Genomic DNA, 15774 nt, shown 5'->3' with positions numbered 1-15774 from the left:
GGCGCGCGGGAGCCGCTCCGTCGTCAGGGACGTGCCGGATCGGCCTTCAGCTCTGCCAGAGGCGGGCAAAAAGCACGGAACCACAGACAGGGATGGGAGAGCGTCCCCCCGACCGGGGCCAGTCCAGGTTTTATTCCAGAACACGGAGTAACACCGAGGGAAAGCCGCCGGATCGAACGGCGGCGGGGGGAGGGAATACACGTGTTATATAGGAGAAACGGGAGGGGCAGAGCTCAGACAGGCAGCGAATGGGGCCCACGGGGAGCGCGGGCATTTCAGAGAGACAGGACGGGTGGCCAAACGAGAGAGCTCAAAGGTGGGACCCCGGTCCCCGGGCCAATAATTCCATGTATAACACCGAAGTTTCTGGATAAAAGGGGGGCATTTGGGGGGGGGGTGACAGAAAGGGCGCGAGTTTCCAGGGTAACCGGTGATTGACAGATAACTGGGAAAGAGGGGGAATTCCAGACAGAACCATTATACAGAAAAAGGGGGTAACAGAACATTCCAGCTTAAACCGGGGGAGCATAATAACACAACATCTCCCCGTTTTTTGTTTAAAAAAGAATAAACAAAAACATGTATTCCCATCAGTTGGGAATACAGTCAGGAAGTACCTACAAACCTCTCTTCATCCTCCCCAGCATGGCATAAAAAGGAATATTTGAAAAGCTAGTTCTCTTCTCTAAGGCTCCTCAAGATGCTGTGAGATGCTCAGAAGACTAACATTTTCTTTCAGCATCCTTGGGTATGTTTTACTGTTTTTCCTTTTCACTTTTATATTTTTCCTTTCCACTTTTAAACTTTCTATTGTCTTTTATATTCTGAGCACTTGACTTCTGCCTAAACTGGTATCTCTGCACACAATGATGTAAACCTTAATTATTCTAATTTTCCATTACTCACTGTTGTGTATTTTTACTTTCATAGCCACTGCATCATTTTCTTGAATAACTTTTTTAAAGTCTACCTCTACTATTATTACTACAGATAATTTAACTAGAGTTACATCAAAGGGTTTCTCACACCTTATTTATGAATTTCTGTTCTAATAATTTGAGGTATAGACTCCTAACAAGGTAGGAGATGCTTTTTTTATAATTACCTATAATAAATATGCAAAGGGCAACTTGGCTAAATAGCGTCTTGATGATGGAAATTACTAAATAGAAATACATTAAATCCAACATAGCAAGTTAAGATAAAATTGTAAACAGCAGTTTGGCATATAAAAATAACCATCCAGGCCTGTAGAAGATATGTCAATAGTAGAACAAAATAAGGTGAGCAGAAACTGAGTCAAGTTAATAGGAAAATGTTGTTGGTATTTTTAAAACAGCCAAACAAAAGAATACTGGACAAAGATTTTTTTCATTTTATAAGGGGTACTGCACTTTTGAATTATAAAATACTGGGAAGAAAAAGTCCTAGAGAAAGATATTGCAGGACACATATGAGTTATGAGGTCACCTGGTTCTTAATCAAAACCTGTGAATTCCAGAAAATATGCAAATGCATACAACAAAATTGAACTAGACTTCCCATCTCTTTGCTGTAAAAAAATTGAATCAGTAGGAGGAAAAGTTGTCAAATTTGCACACTCGGGTGTTTCATATTTCTCTGCTTGACTTTCCTTCATTATCCTCTAGGATATTCTGTAACCATCAGAAACCGAGCTACAGCTGCTTGGCTCTCCATCCATCTCCACAGAGCTGCTGAGCCAACACTTGCATTTACTTCCCTGAACTGCAAAGGGAAATGAGTTAGCTTATACCACCTGACTTGTCCCAGCACCTTTGGGACAGTCCCAGATTCAGTAATCAATCAGCTCCAGAAGCCAAAATTTGCTGTGCTGTCTGCACATGCAATGTGACTTGTTCTGTTGCAAGGACTGTCCTTGCTCAGCATTGGTACCTTCTTATACTCATTTGACAAGAAGCAAAAGCTTAGAATAACTTTTTATCTGAGCTCCTTTGCTTTGAACTCTCTGGCCCATCTGGGACAGTGTTGTTCCTCCTGGGGACAGTCCACACAAACTGCCACCATGATTATGAACATAAGATAAAGAGAGGAAGCTTATCAGCAGGCTTTAGCTTGTGCAAAATTATACAGAGAAAACTGGTCTGTTATGTCATGGTGAGGCACAGCCAGTTTTGCAGCAAGATCTGCCCTCTCTCCTCACTGTCCATGCAAAGTATGAGCTGGTTCACATTCAGGCTCCTCCTGACAGAGGTCAGGCAGCTCCAGGCAGGGAAATGCAGCTGGAACTGGAGGCTGGATCATTCAGAGGTTTCTGTTCTACAGGTAGGATGTGTGTGAGTGGTGACCAATGTACAAGAGCAGTTATTCCCTCTTGAGCAGAGAAGAGGTCTAAAGCCACCTAGAAGAGGCTCAGAGATCTGGTTGAGGTTTGGTTCTTTAATAGAGACCAAGCAATGATTCAGCCAGGCACTGCAGCTCATACTTGCTTTCAAGGGAATTCTGAAATTCACCCTGAACCAACAAAACCTGAGTTCACCAAGGCTTTGGTGATCCTAACCTAAATTCATGTCAAAGGGAGTAACTTGGCTCTGAGGACTCAGAAGGAGCTAAAGAAAAATGTGTTCTCCCTTGCTTTTACCCAAACCAATTTTTGTGTACACTAATGAACTGTACCTCCAAAAAGCAATTGAAGGGTTGTACAGAGCAATCCCAGCCAGGCACTGATTGTGAAAAGAAACACAAAAATGTACAGATATTCAGGATTCAGTTTATATTCACACTTGCAACAATGATCAGTAATGTTATCAAGCACAAAAAAAAAAAAAAACAAAACCTTGATCTCTGTGCAAATTGCACAGAGAGCAGCCACACAAAACAAAGGCAGCTTAACTTCCATCCCTGAGTCTGCAGTGAGTTCATCCTTAATGATTGGTGCTGAGCTTATCTAGTTTTTCTTTCTCATACCATATGACCAGTCTCCAAAGGTAGCTGATGGGATCTGAACTTTGCTGGTGTGTTTGGGATATTCTGTTCTGCCACAGGCACACACAGGTTCCAGGACAGGTCCCAACTCCTGGGGGTCTGTGGGCCAGAGGAAGACAATTTACAGAAGTTCAAACACCAGTAACAAGCAGAGGCACCGTGCTATGCTCTTCGTAGCAAGTGTCAAAAGACATTTAAATGATTCTTCATTGCAGCTTGTACTGCAGGGTGGTGAAAAGCTGTGAGCTGAAAACAAGTGGGCTGACCTGTGTGTTATTTTTGCAGAGGGAAGAATTTCACCACTCAGCAGAGCATCAGGCAGCAGTTCTGTGTGATAGGTGGGTGCAGCACTATCATGGCCAGGAGGGGTGGTGGTGACATGCAAAATAAGTGCATTTATGACTTCAGGCTATCAACAAGTGCTATTCTCAGAGACAAGCAAAGGCCACACTTGCTGGCAGCAAATTGTGTACGTGCAAGCAGAGGTTACTCACTCCACTTAACCCCACTTCCCCAAAGGAAAAAACATTCCTGAGTTTCAATGGACCTGAATTAGGAGCCATGATTAGCCTGGCTGAGGAGGATTTGGGTGGGAGGACTCAGAATAGCTGAGTTCAGCCACCACACTGTAAAAGGGAGCTCCTTTCCTCTGCTCAGTTCCAGAGCTGCTTCCCCTTGAGCAGGGGTAGGTCCTGCCCCTCACTGTCCTCTGTCCCTTGGGCAGAAGTTTCAGACTTCAAACCAAATCACAGTCTCACAGCTAGAAATCTCTCATGATGCTGATGGAAATATCTGGAATTTACTTCAAATTGTGCCCATGCATTGCAGAGATCTTTCCAGCCCTACTTACCAGCACCTGTTTTGCTGTGTTTGTACGAAAACTGAAAAAGTCCTTCCTGTAGTTTCTCCCTTTATGTTGATGTTCACCTAAAGAGACTCTTATCAGCTCCATTTTCCAGCCTCTCTGAAGGTGTTACATAGCATTTTGTCAATTTAGGAACACATCCTCATTCTTCTTTGTATTATCTTGGCATTTTGGTTTCCAGGAGGATATTGAAAAATGAAAAGAAATGTCATTTTTTATTAAAATGTTGCCCATACTTTCACAGATGCAACCTGGCCTCTGGAGGAAACACTCTGATTTCACCCTTCCAAGACAGAAGGCACAGGAACTTTTGATATTCATCATGGAAGCATGAAGGAACTGTTTATCCTTAAAAGTTGATGGTTACCTCCTTCCTTCCTTGCTAGACTTAATAGGATCAGCATTTATCTGCCCTAAAAATCTTTTTGCTTTGTTCCACCTGACACTGGATCTGCTCCAGGTGTATATTTTAGAATATTACAGTTTATTTAAGATTATTACTGCTTTTCCATGCATTTTCCCCCCTTACTTACAGGGATATCTTCAGGCACAGCCCATATAATAGGCACCATTCTCTGGGATTTGCTTCACCCTGGCATGCAGTCTCTCCCCTCTGGTTATGATGCTCAGAGGAAAGTCCTGTACCCCTCAGTCTCTGACATATGGGTACAAAAGGCTGTGCAGGGATGATGTGGCTAAAGGAGAGCAAATTTCCGAATTGTCCTAAGTGACACCGGAAATCAATTTTTTTCATATTTTAGCACTTCTTGGCTTTGCAGAAGGCTGAGGGGTGCATGATTTCTCCCTCTGAGCTTTGGGGCAGGGTGACTGCAACCCTGATGCTTTGCTGATGTCAGTGGACACCACAATCCCTGTGATTCCTCTTAGCAAACTTGCAGCTCTAAACTTCTTGTTCCAAATGCCAGACAGCTTTCACCATGAGACAGATTCAGCCAAGACATCACACAGCAGCATTTGATTCAAAAGTAATTTTAATTAAAAGCTTTGAAAGTGAAACTTGAAGAGAAACCAGAAAGAGTGAGTTGTGCAGGTCCAGTAGAAAATGTCACTGTCAGGTTACTGTTGGCACCTTGACACCTCTCATGATCTTCTAAGTATTGGTGGCACCTGTAAAATGGCACAAAATTCACTGAAATGCTTTTGAAATTCCCACCTGCTTTTACCTGCCCACACCTCCTGCTTATCCATACTTAAGGAAAATGGGTTTTCCCTCTCTTTCTCCAATTTATCACTTTTTTTTTTCAGTCCCAAGGTCATTAAATGTAGGATAGTTGTTTTAAATATTGAATTGCAAACATGTTCTGCTGTCTCTGCTGTCAACAGCTGCTCCAGAGCTGCACTCAGGGCTCTTGCTGAAACAGAAAGAGATGGCAATAATCCAAGCAAAGTCTCTGCAGGAGGCACCACAGGGAGCTGGCATCCACCCATTCCCAGAGAATAGCTCCTCTGCCAGCAGGCATCATGCTGGCCCCTCTGCCCACTCCAAACACCTTCATTCTTGAGCATTTGAAAATCCCATAATAAACATTAATGAGTACTGTCAACCAGCTTCATTCCTCCTCAAGATCAGCTTGTATAGTATTGAAAATATTTTGAGGTAATTTCATTATGACAACAGGTTTAATTACTTCAGACAATTTGGAGTGTGGGTTTCAGCACAATTAATTGCTTTACATTATTCCACTTATTCATGACAATGACACAATTTTTGTGATAAAAGGCTCTTAATCACAGTTACTTGGTAGGTAAGTGCAAAGGAAGAGCAGCTGTCATCAGAAAGAAAAGCAGCACAAATCCTGCAGGTCTGGGACTGCAGATGAAGGAAGCCAAAGCCACACGTATGAAAGCAGTCCATGAAGTAGCCCCTCTCCACCTGCACATGCTGCTTCTTCCCCCGTGCTCCACCTGCAGAGGCTGGGAGGAGGAAATCACCCATCCAAGGGGAGTTTTCCTGCATGCAGCTCCTTCCCTGTGTGTTCTCTGATGGTTGAACCAGTGCTGGCCCCAGGAGCTAAGGACAGGAGTGTTGTGAGAGCAGATAATGGATGAAAGCATTCTTTAGCAATGCTGAAGTTAAAAGCAGGTTATGAGTCCCAGGGTAAGCCAGGCCTGGTGCACTGAATAGATGGTGCCCATGCCTCTGCAGAACTCTTCATCCTGACCCTGGGAACTGCTCCTCAGCTCCCTCTGAGCTGCCTCCATGGTCCCTTCTTGTCCCCTCTCCTGGCCCTCACTGTGCACAGACTCTGTCTCACACAGCAGTAACTGAGCCTGAGATGCTGCCCTCCATCCATGGTGTGCACTTTTCCCACAGCTCCAGGTTTCCTCATACTGCACACTAACAATTCTTCTTTCCAGGAACTTTATTGACTGGGACATAGAAGCACAAACTGTTTTAATGAAGGATTGATGATTAGGCTTTCTCGACTCTTGATATATCAATGAATGAATTGGATCCAAGCACATAGCCATGTGCCAGTTTTGATTTTAGTTTTGTTAGTGCCTGTCAGGACTCTGGTTTTCCTAATAAGTTTCATGTTCCCCCCAGTTGAACTTATTCCTTATGTTTTTTACTAGAATATTTATTTCCATCAGTTCACATCAGTATTCTTTGACTGCTTCAATTACCAGTAAGTGTCCATCTCCTGATCAAGACTGTGCATTTGCTCTATGATTATGGATTTTCCTGTTTCTTATGGATAGAAAGCTGAAGTGATCACCTTAGCCCAAACAAAACTAACAAAGGACTGTGAAATTCAATCCCTGTGACTGTCTCTTGTCCCTGAAAATCCTGCAGGGATGCACAAGAAAGGATGGCCATGGAATTGGGGTCAAGTCAGTACCACAGGTATTTCTATCCCCTCCTGGAAAGGGCACTGTCCCCCCAAACCTCATATCCTTTGCAGCAGCCCAGATGTGCAGCCAAAGCTGGCATGGTCCACCATCCAAAGATGTCTGCATGGGTGATGGAGTACCAGTGGGTTCTTCTGTGCAAGTTGAGTGGAAAAAGTTTCAGGAGAGCTGCACTACTGATAAGCCATTGGATGGTGGCTTTTTTGCAGCTATTCCAATGCTTTTGATCTTTTATTAGCATTTTATGAATGGAAATAATGCAAGCACAGAAAAACTCAGAGGTGAGAGACAGGGCTTTTTTATCTGTGCTCTTCCATGGAACCAGCCCTCACTCCTGAAGATATCTGTGTGTTATCCATAATTTATTTACCTCCTGAGGCTGCAGCACTGAGCTGGCAACAGCCAGTGCTTTGCAGGAGGTACCTATCACTGACTCTTTCTGCTGAGGCTGAGGTATCCCAGCAGGAGCTCTCCCCTGGCAGAGCAGCAGCCCATGCCAGCCTTCACTCAGTGCCCTCCCATTTTTTGGGAGAGAATGAACAGGATATATTGTGAACTTCCAACAAAAGTCATGCTCAACCTTTGCTCCGTGCCCCAGATGCAAAAGGCTGCCAGCACTGCTAGCCCAGAGATAAAGCTTCAGGCTTGAGGCACAGTTAAATCTGCAGATCTGAGGAGGGACATCTCTTTCATTCCACAGGTGGAGGCTTGTGAGCTTGGGTGGATGCCTGAAAGTTAAATATCTGTAACCTGAGGGCAAAAGCAAAAAGGTATTTAAAACCCTAACAGAGTAATGTTTGGAAAATTCTGGATTTGCTGATGCTGGAAAAGCACTGAATACCCATTATGGAATTCAGCAGCAGGATGAAACATCAGCTTTTCACTGAGGTGAAAAAAACCATAAATTTTCCATGTGCCATTTGCAAATCAGAATGGCAAATTCAGATTTACCTCACAAATGTAGCATCATCCAAATTCTCAGGAACACTTTTTATCTCTTTGGACAACTAAATTTATTAATCTACTTACTTTCATTGATATCAAAGCAGTGGGAACTGAAATAAGCAAGATCCAAAATGGTGAGAGGATAGATTGTAGTCACTGTAGCTGTGTGGAAGGAGAGGGCAGATTATATCTTAGAGGGTGTCTTAGATGCTATCTTAAAGGGTTGTTGGCCTCATTTAGACTGCCTGTGAGGATGGTTGGAGGATGCTGTGGAAAGACAACTGACAGGTTTGGGATCAGCCTGACAGGCAGAATAGTGGTACACAATGTGCTGGTGCGAGAAGGTGGACAAGGGAGTGAATGAAGACAAAACCAAGAGGAAAAACCATGAGTGTGAACAAAGAAAACTGCTGTCCAGATGAGAGAATAGATACCAGAATATGCTGAGAAAATAGACAAAGAGCTGAATCCTGCCAAGCCCATAGGCCCTGGTCTGTCAGTGCCCACCCTGTCATGGCATTCCTTGCAGAACTAGAGGAAAGGAGACTCAGAATTTTATGCTTATTTTCTACTTATTTGTAGTTATTTTATACTTATTTTTAACAGGTGTGTGAAAAATACCATTACAGCAGCACATTCATATTGCTCAAACACCTGGGCTTAATTATTTTCACAGGCTCACAACTTGGTGCTTGGAAAGGTGGATTCAATGAGCAGGGATGACTGTGCTGTTCTGGATGAGGCTTTTGAGGCAGCTGTTTCCATGGTGTTTAAGCATTAAATACAGTGAGTGACATTCCTGAAGCTCCTTGCAGGGTGGCTGGGCTGTCACTGCAGTTAGGAGTTGAAAACAGAAGAACTTTTATTCAGATGATGGTCAGAAGTTTATCAGGCAGGTGGAAGACAATGAATAGCAATTCCATGATGTCCTTATGCATCATCCAGCACTGCAGTACTTTAGTTTAGGTATCTGTCAACACAAATGTCACTGAACTCTAAAACTCTTTATGGACAACTTTTTATATTTGGATATATCTGCCTATACTTGCAGAAACCTGGATAAAATATTTCCCCTTCCTTTCCTTCCTGCTGTTAATGATCTTATTCTGTGTTAGAGGCATTTTTTAACTACCAATAGTAGCAATGCTATTGCTACTATTGCAAATTGATAAATGTGCTTTAATGCAAACAGCTTGTGAGACAATCCCTGTGCTTTCAACAACATTTTGAAAGCATCACAGTAATTGTTAACTAGTCCATTAGGGATGTTCTAGTTTTTAAAATGTATTGATTTAAATTATGTATGTTAATGTACCTATCAACATTACAAATGTAGTTTGCAGCAAACTGCTTATAATATATGAATGATAAGCCATAAATAATAACTGTAGCTGTAGATTAAATTACTTGATTAAGCTGCAAGATGCACTCTAATTTGGAACAGAAAATTACTTTGAAGTGATTTCAGCAGCTGATAATTCTTTTAGAGTAGCTGAGTTTTATGAGCCATAGTCTTCTTCATATCAGGCATCAAACTTTCTGATGGATTTTGCCCACTAACATGGTTAGTTGGGTATTGCTATGGCTTGGATGCAGCAGACTGACAAAATAATGAGTGACAACTATTTTAACCAACATATGAAAGTGCTTGAAATCAAATACATTAATTCTTTTCTGATAGAACGTGAATAACCTTGGGTTGGGTGTCAGCAGGAACAAAGCCCCTAGAAGAGCCTTAATTTTGAAACACAGCAGAGACAGCATATAAAAGAGTTGCAGTTACTTTGGAATTTTTTAATAGGCAGAAATAAATAATGGTATTGTAGAACCCCCAAAACCTTCAGCAGAATTTAATATGAGGCTCTGAAATACAAGCTGAGCAGAAATGCAATGCTTGACCTCTTCTCACAACACATCTTACATTGCTGGTACAGTAGATTAGTTTCTGGATGAGTTTCAATAGATAGAATAACTAAAAATAACTTACCAAACATGGACTTCTGTACCCAAAAGCTGCTTTGATAGCTTGCACGTATCTAAGTGGAAAGGGATGAAGTTGTGGGAAAGTACTGGAGAGCTTGTGTTCCAGGAGCAGAGAGCCTTTTCTGGACATCCCAAGAGAAGTACTGCACCTCCTTAGAGCCACAGAGTAAAGCCTGGCTCTGTTAAGGCACATGTCACTGCTCAGAGCTTGCCTGGACTGCTGTGTATCCATGAGGAGACTCCTTCTCAAACCTTCTCTGCCTAAGGACACCCTAGACACTGTTGGGGCACCTAGGTTCCTTGGGGATTCTTACACAGTGGGGTTTGAATTTGTGGGCTTCTCCTTTAGGGTCACCTTTAGCACAGCCAAGGCAAGGGCACACCAGCAATGGTTCATCTGGGCTGGATGAGCAGGCAGATTTGTCATTACAAAGTGACAACAAAAAGACACTGATAAATGAAATATAAAACCAATTCAACTTTAAGACTGGTGGGTACTTCCAGTTGTCTGGGTGCATTTTTTTATAATCCAGTATTTCCAAATGTCTCAGCTATTTGAGGCTTGGGGTCCACCTCCCTCTTCTGAGTTCTTCCTCTAGATGTCAGCTCATGCATTTCTTGCTCTGAATGTCAATTTCTAGGCACTTCAAGTGTGGGTTGTTTTTTCCCCTTTAATAAATGCAAATGATGGCATGACCATGCATCACAGGATGATGAGGGATTCAAAGTGCTTTCAAGTAAATGGGACTTGTTTGATCTCTCAACCTGATATTAGAAATCATTCAACAGCAAGATTTGTTTTTTTAATTATAGTTTGATTTCTCCTCTGCTAGGTCTGCTTGGGCAGAAGTGTCTAAAATGTAGATATAGAGAAATGCATTTATTTATTTATTTACTTACTTACTTATTTATTTATTTATTTATTTTACATATTAATATAATATAATATAATATAATATAATATAATATTATATTATATTATATTATATTATATTATATTATATTATATTATATTATATTATATTATATTATATTATATTATATTATATTTTTTCAAGTAGCATTAATATTTAAAACTTCCATAGATTGATATAATTAGAGCAAGGCTAATTTCAACACACATCCACTTTCCTTATCTAAACAAGTGTCTTTGGAGCAGGGTCTGATGCAATTTACTGGTATTCCCAGGCATGACTGTTACAGAAAACACCTTCATAGCTGAAAGTGAGATATTTGAGCTTAATGGGAGAGTGAGATATTTGAGCTCATGGTCTAAATGCAATTCACCTCAACATAGAGGTGAATTTGGAAAAGTTTCTCTGTGAGAAAATCAGAATAGACTTTTTAAAAGCAGATAAATAGAAAGAGAAACTATGCAAAATAACAATATTCCTACTTATTTCCTGGTTACAGTTTTCCTTTTCAGATAATACAAGATGTAGGATGTAGTTAGTGAACTGATCAGCCAGCAGGCTTGAAACAGAAGCAGTCATTTACACAGTCTAATTATTTGGTGGAATATATTGCCACAAAATATTCTGGGGACAAAATAAAAATCGTTTTTAAAAGCTATTGGATGAATCACTGGGAAAAAAATTCCTCCCTTAAGCACAGTGATCTGCCACCATCTGAGTCAGAAAATTCCTCTGCCACCAAGGAACTGATTTCCAGACTGCCAGAAGCTTGGAAGACACACCATACTTGGAAGAAAAGTGTCATGGCATGTTCCTCTTGCTTCCCCTGTTACTCTGTTTTTCCTTCAGCATTTGCTCTTGGCCCCTGGGGGTGGGGTAAGATCAACCTGTTGTCTGATTATGGCTATTTTCATGTATGGGTAGATTTTTCAGAAAGACCCTAAAGTTCAGAGATTAGTAATGACATTAAAGAAATGAATTTTTTTGGTTTTAAAGACATGGATGCAATGATTTGAAGAAACGCAGTATATTGTGAAATCCTTATCTTTGTAAAGTATGAAAAGAATGCAAATCAGAACTTAAACAAATGTAAACTACCCTGAATGTCTTTGAAGATTGTGGATAGGTAGTTTTCAGTTGGACCCCATGCAACACCCACATAATTAGTAATGAATTTGCTTAATGAAGCAACCTTACAGAACTGCCAAAATGCTAAGTATGGAGCAAGTAAAGCAAAAGCCTCAGGGAATTTAGGGAATCTATAGTAATGCAGTGCCTAACCTATGTCCTGCATTCCACAGCACCAATGGAGGAATTTCCTTCTACTCCATGTGAATTTCATCATTTTGGGTGACTTAATCTTTAAATGAGGCCTTTTGACACTATCTCATAATGTGAAAAATAGCTGGATATCTAAAGTAACCTAAGTAATTGTTAATTTTCTAAGTTAAGGTTAGAAGGGCAGTTTCATGTCCATTTTTTCCTTCATCCTACTTTTCTGATATTAATCATCCTGTCCTTTGGCTCAACTGCATGGGCATTAAGAGAATCCTATCACTACTGCAAATAAATGGAACAATAAAAAAAAATCTTTTCCACCTACCTCATATAAGCTCTGTGAGACAAAGACTTTTCTCGGTCACTTATTTCAGTAGTGCAATAGAACTTGACTCCCAAATGATTGATAAAAGTTATTCTAGATGAGGAAAGTTTATTAAATTTTTCTCTTAATTCTTTGCCCTTAAGACATGGCATTAGAAATCTGGAGTTCTGAGTGCAGTCAGGGTAATGCACAACTTCATTTAACTCACTTTAAGAGTTCACTGTTTGGTTCTGCTATTTCAAAATTACAGCACATGTCTGATTGTGGACTTATGGATTGTTCTCTAAGCCTCTGGAAGAATTCCCCTATCTCCCTAAACAACACTTTTTTACCCAGCTTTCATTTTCTCTTCCCCAAAAAATACCAAGCAGATTAAAAATGTGGCTTTTAAAACACGTGCCTAACGAATTGCTGTGTTATGCCTCTCTTTTTTCTATAACAGAGAGAGAACATTGCAGTTGGAGTTTGAGGAAAGTTATGAAATCCCTAATGTGAAACAATTGTGGGGTTGAGGATGAGCTGAATGGTTTTGCCTGGTCACAGGACAGACAACATAAAAGAGGAACAGCAGTGAAATAATCAGCTGGTGGAGCAGAGCTTTTGGCTAAGAAAGACCTCTTAAGAACACTGTAGCACTTCAAAGCCTGACTAAAAAGACTAATAATATATTCTACCTGCTTTTTATTTACTGTGTTGAACCTATTCAGCAACAACAGATTGTCTGACCTGTGCATGGGATTAGTTTCCAGTGGAGCTGTTATATTTCAGACTCCTAAAAGTAAAACCCACTTGACATCCAGGAGAAAAGAGCAGCAAATATATCACAAAATTTAATGAGTCCAAGGGAAGCAAGGGTTCAACTAAAGGTGAAAATAATCATGTTTTAAATGTCAATGGGTAGTATAGGCTATTACTGTATTGCTTTACTCCTGCTTTTAATAGGGTATCATTGCAATTTGCAATTGGGTTGCACCAGGGTAAAACTGGGAAACAGAGCCCTTAGGCTGCTTTAATTTATAATAGGATATAAATTATTTGGAGCTGAAATTCCATCAGTTTAGTTGCACAGTGTTAAAAAGTTTAAGCTACATCCATGGAAAATACATATTTTTCTAACTATGTGCAAATGTTAGTACTTTTGAGTCTGTATTTGACAATATGTCAATAACTAATATGAAGAAAAAGCAGAGATTTACTTGTGCTCAAAATCGAGCCCATCAAAACTATCAAACAGTTTGACTCTCATCTGCCTCCTCCTCACAGCTGAGGAGGCTCAGAAACACAGACAAACAAGCAAATCTTGTCTGTAAATAGAATAAAATAGAAGCTAATAATGAAAATATGTCTCATTGACCATTTCCTTGTCCTGGTATCTTCACAGCTTTTCCTAGTTTGCATTTCATGACTGATGGCCACACTCTGGTTACATCCTAAGTGAATTCTACATGAGCCTACTCCAACAGTCTCTGCAATTTAATGACACTTCAGTATTTGCTTTAGTCCTGCCAATTTCTACACCTAACACAGACCTAGATGGACTTTCCAACTCCTCAGAAGAAAGCTTCTATTTTTACAATTTAAATGTGTTCTGGCAAAAATATTCCAGGTTGCAGAATATTCTCTTCCTTTGGAGGCTACAAAGCACCTGTATCCTTCAATATGACTTAATTAAATGATAGCTATACTTAATTAAGGCAAAATTGCATTGGGTAGGATGGTCACCTTAAGTACAAATAAAAATAAATATTCTGGGACTAAAGAGTCATTCTATTCCTGTTCTCCCAAGATCTGCTGGAAATATAGGCTGACAGGTTAATAGAAGCATTTCCAAACAGTTGTAAGAAATCAGCCATCTGATTCAAGTATTCTGTTCCTTGGTTAACTCACTATTCAGCTACTGAAAACTTGATTTTCCCATCTGTGAGTTGACAAAATGGAATAAAAACAGTATTAATATTTATGTTCCAAATAGAAAAAGCTTTCAAAGCATGTTCATAAAGTGGAAAATAAAAGCAGCAGTTTATCCAAAACTTTCTGGCCTTTTGCAAATTTAAAATTTATCAGCCTTGCTGCCAGGATTTGTTGGTTTAAGAGCAATTAATCATATTTTATAGAAGCTATTAATATAAGTGAATTTCTATATCATTTGAATGCTCTCTATTATGTGGATCAATTTCAACCAGAGTTCATACTGTTATGAGTGTTTATTCCAAAAATGCCCACAGGTGGGAAAAAATGTTTACTGGGTCTGGTTGAAATGTTTTGTGATGGCAGTGTTTATATTCTACATAAAGGTGGTTCAACTGAATGTGTGTGCATGTGAACCAGAGGTACCAGTAAAAATTATATCCATATGAAAATACAGTGACCTTTTTTCTTTCACAAGAGTCTGATTTCTAATTAATCATATTGCCTTCTTATGAATAAAGTCCAGCATCTTATATAACTTGACAATCATTAGAAGTAGCTGATGGAAAATTAGATGTTTTGTTTGAAACAATTTCTTGAATCCTGATGCATGGAATTGGTTTCTTTGTACTGTGGCCTGCCAGTATTTCCCACTTTGCTGATATGTGCTCCAAAATGGTTTTATCCAAATGTCCAACTGCTAAGACTGCATGGCCTGCACTCTTTACCCACAGAGAGCATGCAAAAAAGGACAAATTTTTTTCCTCACATTCTTGTACCAGCAACTGTCAGCCCAGGATGCTTTTATTATGACTGATATTCTTACATTGGTTTCCAGTTCAAGAGAGGAAAATCCTTTAGGCAAGAAGCACAGGCCCACTGCAGGAACTGACTCTCCAAGCAGTACAAGCATAAGATAATAAAATATGTCTGGATGTTTGAATTCAAGCATACCTAACAAGAGCTGCTCAAAAGCAGTGACAGGTACTTCTGTGCAAAACCTGACACTGTTTTTTCCTTTTTGCATATTTAAAAAACAGACCAGAACTGCATACAGCACAAGGCAGAAAAATCCCAACCCTTTGCTTACAGGTTCCATGTACAGAATTGGGTACAGTAGGGAAAATTCAGGATGGGAAGTCCTGAAAATGATGAAATTATGTTGGATTTCTTTCAGAAGATTGATCTGGGAGAAAGGAGTGGTGGAGTGTGTGTCTCTCACTTTGGGATGGAAAGAGTGAGAGATTCGGGGTTGCCTTTTTTATGATGGGTGTCATCAGAGGTGCTCTGATATCCTACTGGAAAAACTATCTGCCCTTTCTTTATCTGGATTACTAAAGTTATTCTTATTTAACTTGTAATGTATTGCCAGCAATGAAGATATGGGTCACTTCTGTTTATGGACATTAAAAAAGAAAGTCCATGACTAATCAAGGACCTAGGATTTGCAAAAATGGTCTCTGAAATATTAATTTCTCCACAAGTTCTTTGGGCTCTCTGGATTTGTGCAATGGACAACAACAGACTCACTGCCCCAGTGGTGGATGTTGTTTTCATGAAAAACTTATTTTTTACTGCTGTGACTTGGCACCATCATGTGGCCACTTTGAGTTTTCTCAACTTAAGTAAAAAATTTACATAGAAAAACATTTGCAATTAATTAATTTAAACTTAGAAATATTTCAATCTATTTCAGAAGGAGAAGGTACATAACTTAA

Source organism: Molothrus aeneus, chromosome 1, assembly GCF_037042795.1.
Source record: "Molothrus aeneus isolate 106 chromosome 1, BPBGC_Maene_1.0, whole genome shotgun sequence".
Lineage (NCBI taxonomy): Eukaryota > Metazoa > Chordata > Aves > Passeriformes > Icteridae > Molothrus > Molothrus aeneus.
The sequence above is the reverse complement of the archived record's forward strand: the minus strand, read 5'-3'. Positions refer to the sequence as shown.